At 45.0% G+C, this 11,881-nt stretch overlaps 1 protein-coding gene across 13 annotated transcripts in view; it reads left to right on the top strand.

Annotated features, from left to right (window-relative positions):
• The first annotated feature begins 3,075 nt into the window (after positions 1-3,075).
• LOC121667527 (SCO-spondin-like) overlaps positions 3,076-11,881 on the top strand; it is a 69,395-nt gene continuing 60,589 nt past the window's right edge. For all 13 annotated transcript variants that reach the window (XR_006017084.1, XM_042034249.1, XM_042034250.1 and 10 more), the window contains exon 1: positions 3,076-3,209. The gene's annotated coding sequence lies outside the window, so the exon portion shown is untranslated. The remainder of the gene's footprint in view (positions 3,210-11,881) is intronic.

The raw sequence follows: 11,881 nt of genomic DNA, 5'->3' as shown, positions 1-11,881 counted from the left end.
CCCATGGAAAATTCAATTATCACGACTGGAGGGAGAGGTACCAGTGGAATGTGTGCAGTGGGTGCTCCTGGATAAGGGAGGCAAGTGGAACAATTCATTACGTATTACATCTTGCAATCACCACAAAACCTGGCCTGATGCAATATTCTGATGTGTTAATCACATTTCTACATGGCAAACAGCTTTCTGGAGTGTTATTTGCTCTCTGTCTCAATGCAAATATGTATTTTTGATTTGAGGATAATTCCAGGTTTAAGTAACTTCTGCTTCCCTGTTAACAAAAGTCATTGCTGTTAATTAGTCATGGGCAGAGATGAAATATTTATTTGAGGGGGTGGTTTGTTATAATTTCACTTCTTACTGCGTCCTTGTGTAGGTGTTTAGGGCTGAGGCTGGAGGAGAGGTGTAGCTCTTGTAATCTGTAATCAAAGCAGACAAAGCCTGGCTGAAAGAGCCACCAAACCCCCATGGAATTCCCAGTGGAATGTGTTTGTCAGACTGTCCAGCAGTCCGTGCCTTGGCTCGGGGTTGGTAACAGGAAGTTCAGTGCCTGCAACCAGTTGTTCAGCTGGGGAGTGTCCATGGTGTCACAGCAGAGGCCACTTGACTTCTCTGTGGTTTATTTGCTTCTCCGATGTGCTCTCCTGGTCCCTGTCCAGCCTTGCTGGTGACTTCGATTCTCCAGGTTTTAGGAATTTAATTGGTGTGGGATTAGACTGTTAATTTTTCACCCACTGCACGTGCACACAGCTCTATGCAGGATGTGGCGAAAGCCCTTCCTGGCCTGAGTGGAGTCCCCAGGAGCACAAATTCCATCCTGAAACCTCACTGCCATCCTGAAAATTCCATCCTGAACCCTGCCTGCCATCCTGAAAATTCCATCCTGAAACCTGACTGTTATCCTAAAAATTCCATCCTGAAACCTCACTGCCGTCCTGAAAATTCCATCCTGAACCCTGCCTGCCATCCTGAAAATTCCATCCTGAAACCTCACTGCCATCCTGCAGGACTGCTGGGACCTACCTCGGAGCTGATAAATCCCATTTTTCCATCTGTTCCAGCTCCTGTGTATGAAACCTGCCTCCCTGCTCCCTCCCAAGTTAAATTCCTGCGGTGGTGCTGTGAGGCTCATTAAGAAGTAGGGCTTGGAATGTGTTCCAAGACTTTTATGGGAACGGTTCTCAGCAGTGGAGAGAGGTCGTATTTTGGTTGATTTCCTTGTGAAATAAAATGCAGAGTATCTTGTGCTCGGTATTTTGGGGGTGTAAAACTTGTTTACAATGTGTGAAGCTTATGTGCAGTTTTACTTTTAGGGTTTTTTGGGCTGAATATCAATAGAGAAATAGCTTTCAGTTGTAGGTAGTGTAGTGAAAACACTGTTAAATTTTTGAACAGGGACAATTTTTTGCAGATGCTAAAGAAAAAAAAAAAAAGAAAATCCTGCAGGATTCTATTTTCTGCCAGCCTAAAAATGCCCAAAACTTGGGGTAGAGATTCTCGCAGTGCAGCTGAGCAGAATTTTTCACCTCAGTCACAGCAGTCCTGTATAAAATGAACCCCCTGGCAAATTGGAACTCCCACTGGATTTAAATACCTGGCAGCTGTTTAATTAAATGGGATTTCTGGGAACATGACAGGTGCACATTGGTGAAATTGGAGACCCATGTGAAGCGTTACGGATTTGTAAAACTCCTACAAAGTAGAACCACTGACAGACACGGCAGCAACAGGTAGGACAAAGTTTGGCTGGTGAGGTTTGTAGGAGCATTTTGGCTCGTTTCTTGTGGGTTGGATGATCCTTGGCAGGAGGGAGCAGGGAATTCTAAACCAAAGGCTCCTCTGTAGCTCCTGGGCTGCTTCCCTGGGAGCAGAGTCGCTGTCACTGCTCCTCTTTTGCTCCAGGTAAGAAAACTCTCCTGCTGTGGCAGGGGTGTGGATGTCTCTGCCCTGGGCTGAGCAGTGGGAAGCGTTTCCTGAGGGGGAAGGGGCTCCATCTGTTCAGGAGAGCTGTGCTGAGCGCTGTCATCCTAATTACAGAGGCAGCTCCCTCCCCTTCCCTGCGTGGAAAACAAAAGCACCTCTCTCCTCACTCCGTGATCCATTAACGGAGCTGGGGAGGGACAGGGACAAGGAGGGGCCTTTTCCAAGTGGCAGGTAGAAAGGGGATCTCCTGCTTTGCATGGCGGTGCTGAGACCCTCGAGGGGACACCCTGACTTCCTGGGGAAGGTCCCATCAGCATTTTTAACTCGAGATGCTGAAACTTTAGCATCTGAAAAGCTGGAGAGTATTCCATGGGCTTGCAAACCAGGGAATCCTGGGTCCTGTAGTGACAAGGAGAGGGTGCTGCCAGGAGCTTGTTCCTGTGGACTCCTTAAATTGGGTTTGATGTTCAGTGGCCACATTCAGCAGCTTTATCCAAAGCAAGCTGACACACAGAGTGTGATTTACTATCAAATATTTAATCCCACTCCCCTGCTTTGGATGCCATTGACACAATGTGGGATAAAGAGAGAGCGGTGGCACAGGAGGAATAGATAAAAGCAGCTCTTCTCATACCCTTGGGGGGATTTTCCAACCACAGCTGTTGAGCCCCCAGAAGTTTTCTGACAAGAGCTTTGCACTTGTTCTCTTGTAGCCGGCATTTACAGTCTTGTTTCATGTGGAAACCTAAAAAACATTTGAAGGCACTGCCTAAGTTCCCTTGCAAAGCAAGATTCCAGAGTAGGATTTCCCAATCCAGAGGTAAAAATGGCACGATAGACATGAAATGGCTGCTGAGAAGGTGGTGGCTGAGCTGAGGAAGGTGTTTCCATGCTCTTTGGCCTCTCAGGTGGCTGCTGCTGTGTTGTGCTGGAGGATGATGCTGTGTCTGGGGACAAAGTGTGTCCCGTGCACATCTCCACAGCAGGTGCACTCAGACTTGCAGGGAACACGAATTTTTAGCTATGTCTGGTGTATATTTATGGCCAGATCTGGTGTGGTGACAGTTGTGAAAGTGGGTTTTGTGTCAGTGTCTGGTTACAGCCAGGAGAAAAAGTGTTTGTGCTGAGTGCAAGAGCTGCCACCTCCAGAGCAGAAAGCAGGGCAGGTGACAGGGCTGCCTCTCCTGAGGCTCTGCTGAAATGCAGATTATTGTCCTCTCTGGCCAGTAGATCTTTCTGCAGCAACGGGAGCTTTCCAAGTCCCCCACTGAAGGCACTGATCCAGGGTAAGGCTGAGCTCAGGAGATCTCGGGCAGTGCTGGGGCATGAAAAAGGCAGCTCTGATGTGCAGTGTTGGTACTGCTGCCTTTAAACTCCACCTGCAATGGAAACAGGGGTTTGGAGGGAAGGTTGGTTTTGAAATACTAATTAGTGCTGGCTATTGAAGGGAAATGAGCAGGGTGGGTGTGTGCACCTGCTCCGGGGAGTAAGGAGGGGGAAAGAAGGGAATAATTGGGAAGGAGGAGCGGGAAACCAACAGACTTCTTCTGATTTAGTAACTCTGAAGTTCAGTTCTCTGGCTGGGACTTTCCCTGTGGAGTTTTGATTATCTCTGCAGTGTTTAGCCCCAGCTTTTCCGATGAAGTGATGAGAAATAAGAATATTTGAGGCTATGTGTGTTTCTATCTAGACAAATAACAGTAATAAACCGCAGAACACGCCTGTCTTTATCCTTTCTGATGTTTTGAAGGATAATTTAGTGCAAAGGTACCAAGATGCCAAATATCACAAAACTGAGGCTGGAATTTTGGGTTAAGGGGTACAGAAGAAGGCAGTTTATGCATGGAAAAGGAGAAATGATCATCCTCTGACCACATATGGCTGGAAAACAGCTCTCCCCTCAATATAGCAGAGCTTTGTGGAAGTTCGTGAACCCGAGATGTCTGGCAGGGCTGAGGGGGATTTATTTATGTGCAATTTTATTTTCAGACTTCTTTTGGCTGTTTTGACACCTCCTGGCAATTTTCCTAAGTGCTTAAACTGCACATTACAGTGAGGAATGGTTCTAAGCAGCTCCACGTTGAAATTGGCTAAGGCTTATTTACTGTTTGACTCCTGGCTCTGACAGCGTTTATTTCTCCCAACGATTTTTGCTAAATGAGTTATTTTTCAGTTAGATTGAGCAGGTTCCCACACTTGCATCTCCTTTCCCATTTGCATTTCCTTTCTTTCCTGGCGGTGCCAATCACGGAGCTCCCTGGGTAAAATGATGATTGCAGAAGCCAAATGTTGCCTGATGTGCTTTGTGCAGCAGCAGGGGCAGGAAAGCAAAGGAGGCTGAGGAGAACCTTGAAGCTTTTAGCTCTTGACTGACACAGGCAGCTGGATGAGAACAACAACTTTATTTCACTGTACTCCTTGTTTTCTAACGAGGATGTATTGATGAAGCAGAGGAGACACAAGCCCAATAATGGTATTTCTACAAAGAGGTTTTGGGTTGCCTTGATTAAGAGCTCTGAAGGGCTTTGAGATCCTTATTTCCCATATCCACAGTGTCCGTGAGAAAAATGGAGCGGACAGAGATGCTTAAACCTCATTTGAAGGGCAGGATTTAATGGCCATGGGGAGATGGAAGTTACTTCGGGATGATTCTTCTGTGGGACTTTAAAAAACGCCTGCCCTGAGCTGTTCTTGCCTTGGATGGGAACAGAGCAAAGGGAGCTGGGCCTGTTTCTATCCTTGATTTCGATTTTTGCTGCTTTTGGAGCTCTGAGCTAAATTCCTTACAAAGCATTCAAATAGGGGGGGAGATGAAAAAACCACAGATAATCTACAGTGGCCTTCGGTTTGTCTGCCAGCATTCAGGAATTGCTCTTGTGAGGAAGAGAAGGAAGAAACTGGTGCTGAAATTAAGAATCTTCAATTCTTGGGCAGTATTTTTGGTCTCTTTCTCCCTTGACTTTGGCTGTTGGATGAGAAATCACTTTGGTTCTCTAGGTTTTGTGTCTGTCTCTTGTTTACCTGATATTTTTTTTGTTGTGGTGAGTTTGTGCCACAGAGTTTCTGTAATTTGGATCCCACAATGCTGATGAAGCTACAACTGTAGAATTTGTCTTTGCCAAAAAGAATTTATCTTTATTTATATTTGTGCCTGTCAATTGAAATACAGCTGAAAAAACAGAGGATTTTGGGGCTGTTTCATCATTTGTGCTACAGCTGTGACTCTAAAGGAGGTGTTGCCTCTTTAAGCCTGCTGTGCTTAGCAGAAGAATATTCCAAGTTTTGAATGCTGGTAAAACTCCATTGGTAATTGGAAGTTTGCTTCCAAACAATCAATAACTAATGTCATAAAGTACCAATCTATTCAGGAAATTAATTGGAGATACTTAGGAGGAATTAATAATGAATGTTCAAGTGATAGTTCCTTTTTAACCTTGCAACATTATCAAGACAAAGTAAACATCAGAGGAATTATAGTAAAGCAGACAAACTGGGGGGAAATTAAGTATGCAAACTAGAGAACTGCATAAATCTCCATGTTATTAATTGGGGGAGAGTTCCTGAAATTATCATCTGGGCTGAATATTAAGTATCATAAATAAAAATGAAACGAAGAGGGAAACGGGAGGAAGCTTTGCAGGCATCCCTCAGAGGATTGCAGCTTTTCCTGGCGGTTGGTAATGAACATGATGGGTGTGATACTTTAAATGGATCCTGTTTCCTGTGAATGCAGAAAAGGGAATGATCAAAGCCTGGAATAACCACAGCAAGGAACTTTTGATTAGAAACCTCTCTAATTGCACAGCCATTGTGTTTTACCTCCTACAGCCCCGGGGTTTTCTTGAGGAATTTTAGCTCAGAAGAAAGCAGGTAATTCACCTTCTGGCTGGCTTCTGCAAATGGCTTCAGGACGTGCTCTGAATGTTCTTTGTGCTGAAATTTCAGAAGTGTTGCAGGTACCTAAAGCACTTGGACAAAATTCTCTGAATAAGAAAACATTTACCAAAGCTTCCAAAACATTTACCAAAGCATCTCCCTGTTTGAGGTCATGTGAAGTGTACATTTTACAGAGGATTTCTGCTTCGAAATCGCACTAAATAAAAGTCTGGAATATGTTTTAACTGATCCTGGTAAAGCAGCTCAGAGCTGTTCTGTGTAACATTCACAGCTTCCTCTCCTCTGGTAGCATTCAGATATAGGATGTCTTAAACACAAGCTATGTCCTATAACCTTCATATATGCAGCTGTTGTCTTGCCTGATGTCATTGGGTACCCTGGAAATATGTGAGAACACAGTTTAATAGCTGCTAAAACTCCCAAGATTGAGAGTTTAGCTGAATGGCTCCAAAATGAGCCATAAAATTGCTGGCAGTTGTTACTGCAGTGAAGTTGTTCGGGACCTTCATCAGCCCGACTGAGGAGTTGGCTGAAAAGCCACCAGTGGCAGCTTAGGAACTGTTTCTGCACCTCCTCTTCATATATCTCTTCCCTTTCTCCCTCTTTAAGGCACAAAAATGTTTGCTGAAATGCCCAAGGACTTGGATTTATTTCTGAGCCATCGTTTTGTGATGAAGCCGCATTATTCATGAGGCAGCACGTCCCAATTTATCATTTCCAAACAACGTTCTGCAGATGCACTCTGTGGGGTGTCCAATAACACCACTCCCGTGCTCAGAATTATTTCCAGCTGGTAAAAGCCTGAAATTGGCACTACCTTAACTCATGAGTGGTGTAGTTAGGTGAGGGTTTAGTCTTAGCTCTGAAAATTCAACAGGAGAGATCTTTTGTGCTTAGAGTGGAGATTTTCAGGACTGGTCTGAACGTGTATTTGCCCTGAAATAAGGAGCTGTTTTCTGCTTGAACATCACCCTGCAAATGCCTGATGTCTGTGGTGCCTCACAACTGCTATTAAATCTCCACACAATATGCATTTTGTTCTCCTTTTCCAGTTAAGATTGAAGCATCGCTTTCATTCTTCTCAAGCAGTTACTGAAGAACTGAACTTGCCAAATGTATGGCTCAAACTGTTTAGGGACATCTTTCTGGCTTTATGCATTTCCCTGGGAAAAAGAATTGCTTTTGTGAGAAGTATTATAATTGATTAGACAGGAAATTAATGTGGGGATATGTCATCGTAAGTGTAATGAAATTTCTGCTGTCGCACTTTCCATTATGAGCTTGAAAAATGAGGGTGTTGAGGGAAGTGACACCAGGGAGGGTGGGGATGGAGATGGGAGAGAATCCAGGAGGGACCCTCTGCTCAGCATCACTCAGATGTGAACCTGCTCCCCCCCTTCTGTCCTTTCCCACTGCTGTCACGCTTCCCTTGGACACAGCCCCTCATTTTCTCCCACTGTAACGAGAAAGAAGGGAAATAACTCAGCAGGTTATTGGCTAAATCTCGCCTCTTCCTTCGCATTTAAAAGCTGTGTCACAACCCTGGTTTGGTTCTGCTTTGCTGTTAATAGCTCAGAGAGGATATTGTGCTTATTTCTTCATCTGCTCAGGGAAGCCAGACAGCTTTGGGGTGGCATTCAAAGTTCAGGTTAAAAAGGGTGAAGTTTCTAACTGAGCACCTTGCTGGACAATGACTCCTCCTGAAAGCAAACACCAGGCAGTGCCAATGGAAAGAAGTTGGAATGCCCTTAAAAAAATCCCCAAGCTTTCCCCCATGGCTTCAGAATGAGCTATAAAACGTAGCTGCAAAGATGGCCCTGTGGAATCTTCGTTTTGGTCTCAATTCCGGCCATTAGACACAATGAGAAGGTGATGCAGCAGGAGTTGAGCTCTGATAGTGCTGCCAACACCTTGGAGAAGGCACCTCTTAATTTTCCTTTAAGGCCATGGACCTGGAGCCTTCCTGAGGGGGCGGAGGAGTGGATATTCCTTCAGAACAAAAGCTTCTGGAGTTGAAATATAAGAGGTAAAATGTTAATTTTACTATGGCTTTGTGAACTGAACGTTGGAAGCTCAGGTGCTCTCTCTTCACATGCCCTAATTTTTGCCCAGTGGCAGGAAAAGTAGTTGAATGGTTTTTGGTTTGGTTGGTTTTTTTTTTTTTTCAACAGGGATAATTTTCTACAGCTCAAAGAACTGGGTAATTAACAATTTCAAGATTGTGCCTGAGCACCTGATACTTCTCTGCTGCACAGTCAGAACTGTACAGCTGCAACTCTTAACAGTTCCTTTGGTTTTCCCCAAGAAAATCTGTTTACATCGGAGGAAATTATTTCCTTACATGTTTTTCTAAGTGATGAGATCCCCTGCTACCATTTTGGGGATAATTGGCTTCTCCCGTGACTCCTTTGACACTGAGTGGTTATGGCAAGGCTGAACCTTTCTGTCTCAGCTCCAAAAGTGCTGTTTCCTGCGTGCTTTATTTGCCTAATAGCCTTTTTTACTCTTGAACTTAGTGGAGATGTTGAATGTCAGCTGATCCCTTCAGAGCCCAGCTCGTTTGAGATCAGGCCTCTGGTTTGTGCTGGGTCTGAAGGTAGTTTTTAGTACAAAGTCTTTTAATACAAAGCTTTTGGCTTTTTCCTACTAAAAATTGAAACATCATCCAAAGAAGCACAAAAACACCTCAGGGAAATATGACTGAGAGATGGGAGACTCGAGGCTTCAAAATAGTTGCATTTCCTTTAATTTTTCTGGATTTGTAGCCTGCTGTGGGGTTTCTGCCAGGGACTCACATTTCAGGTAAAGCTGCTCTGAAAAAAGTGGCATCATAGAAGGTCAGAGGTTGGAGTTCAGACTGTGGCACACCTCCAGAAGGGACCAAAATCCACTGGTGTGAGGCTGAGGCAGAGATGTCAGCCTGACTTCATCCTGAATTCTTGCCGTGAGCGGATGTTGGACCTGGGGGTGAGGCTCAGATCTCCAAAAACCTGAGCACTAATTCACTCCCCACTGAGGGTGATCGTGTGCTCGACTCCAGACTCTGCTCCACCCCATTTTTCCCCTGGGAACACTCACAGATTTGTGTAGAACTGCTCCTGACTCGAGCTCTGCAGTGGAGAGATGCAACATAAAGCAGATAACTCTCGAGTGCTCCCTTCCTGCTGCAGTCTCCATGGCACTGGAATGCCCCTGTGCAACAGAAAGCAAAAATCCTTCTGTTCTCAGAGCCTTTTCCCCAAGCTGTTCTCCCAGTCCCTTTGCTGCAGGTGTTGGCCTGTGTAATCCATCCTTGGCAGGGGTGAAAGAAGGGGACAAAAAGCATTTTAAGTGCTCCACACGCTGCCTCTGCTCCCCTGTGACCCAGCAGCAGCACCTTCATGTGTCTGCAGAGACAGAGATGACCCAGGGCTTGTTAATTAATATCCCTGCTTGATCCCAGCCTGTGGCAGGTCGGATAGGCTGGAAAATCAGACCCAAAGTGCTGCCTGTCTAATGAACTCTTTAAAATGAGCACCAATTAAAGCATTAAGCTCTTCTTGCGAACGTTTTTTGGTGGTGGTTGTTAAATTGAAGGTTGCAACGAAAGCAGAGCCATTAGCAGGGCTTTGTCATTGCTCCTGAAAAGGATGAGGGGGAAAGATGGGCTGCAGAAGCAGGGAGAGGTGCCACGATTTCACACTGCATTGAAATGCTCAGTGGTAGCCGGAATTGCTTCATAATCCTTTAAAAAAAGAGGAGGGGAAAAAAAGCTCAGTCCTGTGGATACAAAAATGCTGTTAGCAAGAAATTTTCCTGCTTCTTTCTAAGCCCGTGAGATATTTTTCTCCCTCACGGAAGATATCAGCAGAGTTCTATAAGCTATGAACACCTGTGACCTTGCCGAGCTTTGTTTCTGGTACAGTAGGAAAATATTTTGACAGTGGATGTTTTAGGATTGTAGCCAGTCACCCCAAGGGGTGGCCTTTGTCCAATTAGATGATGAAGAAAAAAATCTATAAAAGAGTTTGTAATATAATTAAATAAATCAATCTTGCTGCACAGTTCCTGCCTGCTGGATCTCTCTCCTCTCCTCCCTACGGCTGCAGGATACAGTAATACAGTCCCAGGTAGTTTTTGCTTGATTTTTGAGTGGGGGCGGGGGGGAAACGCACATAAAATAAAAATGTGGCAGATAGAAACCCCACACCAGGGTAAAAATGTGGGTTTAATGCCTCAGAAACTCTGAATTGTTGACTCTCACCAAAAAAAAAAAAAAACATCAAAAAGAGTCCATCGCTGTGGGAAGCAGCTCAGCAGGCACAGAACAACCAAGTACTTGCCAGTGATGAAAGTTCCCCTGATGAGTCTTTCTGCTGCTTTATTGACCTTGCAGGTGGCTGTAGCGTTCACCTGCAGCACAGAGGGAAGAAGGGCTGCTTGTCCTTCGTCCCCAGCTGAGGTGACATCTTTGGATGAGCCATTTCCCTGGCAAGGCTCGGTCCCTGCTGCCCTTGCAGCAAACACAGAAACCTGTGCTGAAAACGCGCTGATTGATGCTCGTCTGATTCACTTGCTTTAGGTGCTGATTTACTCTGATTTTTTATTGCTTTCAGTTGGATTAATATTTCAGAGGGAATGCTGGACAAGGAGGAAGGAGAGAGAAGCTGCCTGGTGGTTTTTAACTTTGGTTGCAGTCAGAATTCTGTGCTGTGGAAAAGAGAATGCAAAGCTCGTGTAAGAAACACGATTTTAGAGATTTTCCAGGCACTGTGTAAGCCCTGGTGAGTGGGGGGGGGGGTGTGTGTGTGTGCTTTGTCCCTGTGTAAATAAATCCATGGCTCCCCTAAATAGCGCCGTGTTCCTGTGTTCACATCCAAGAATGTGGAATTTTCAGGAATACTTCACACACCCTTGGAAAATCAGGCAGCTGAGGCAGTACACACTGCTGGCAGAAAATACTGAGAAAATCTGCTTGTGGTCAAGAGCTCAGGAGTGAGAGTGGGAAGTTGTTCTAACGGGTGGCAGTTAAGCAGCAATTCCTAATTCCAAAACAACTCTTCATTTGTCAATGCTTGGAAAGGCTTGGCAGGGGTGATGCCATGAAGATTTTTTGCCTTTTCTTTTATACCCGTTACACCTTTTTTTACAACTTCTGTATTCCCAGTGCTTCGTAGCCAGGGATCAGTGTGCCCCAGAGCCCAAGGTGCTCTCCAGAACACATTCTGTAAACCAAGATAGAACCATCCAGGGAAGGTTCCTTGGGGAGGGGGGCTCACTCGAGCCTCTCATTGGGGAATTTTTGATAGATGTGCTAATTAGTAACATCCATAATGATATATCAATCTTTTGGGGGTGCATTTTGTGGGGTGCATTTCAGTGCATTTGACCTGGACACGTGCACCTAAGGATCCTTAAAATAAATCCCAAGGTAAAATCCCTTTTTCCCTTCTAACCATGTTTGACTCTTGATTTTAAGACCACGGAAAGGCATCAGGGGCAGGAGATGTAATACAGGTTTTGTTTCTCTTCCATCTGGGAAACCATTTCTTCTGTGAGATCGATTATTTCACTGTTCTTTTGTTGTTGTTGTTCTGCAGCTGCCTCTACCACGGTGTTTATTTGGAAAAAAGCCCCAACAACTTACAAATGTGCATTTGCACAGAGCAAGTATTTGTAGATAAGTAACAGACCCCAGCTTGCTTTTCCTTTGCTGACACAATATCTGAGGAATAAATGCTAGCAAAGCAGAGTGCTTAGCTCAGGCCTTTGCTGCTGAGGGGATTGATTATTGCAATGGTTTGTCTGAGGGATTGTGTTGTGTTCTGCCTCCTTTAGTCTCTCTTGGCTGGTTACTGGTTGGTTTGTAGCTGGGTTTGGAAGCTGTTTAAATTCAAACCTTGCTCTGGGTGCCTGTATTTTCTCACTTCTGTTTTCTGTGTTGCTGTACAAAACCATTCATTCATCACAAGATGACTTTGCTGGGGTTTTCCCAGCAGTGGTGAGAAGCAAGAGCCTTCTTCAGGACAGGTATTTACTGTTTCCCTTGGCTTCTGAGGGGTCTGGAAATTCTTGTCTGGAG

The sequence above is a fragment of the Corvus kubaryi genome, unplaced genomic scaffold (assembly GCF_017639235.1).
Source record: "Corvus kubaryi isolate FWS band 111438036 unplaced genomic scaffold, C.kubaryi_AGA036_p1.0 37367, whole genome shotgun sequence".
In the NCBI taxonomy this organism is placed as follows: Eukaryota; Metazoa; Chordata; class Aves; order Passeriformes; family Corvidae; genus Corvus; species Corvus kubaryi.
This window is presented reverse-complemented; position numbering and strand designations above follow the sequence as displayed.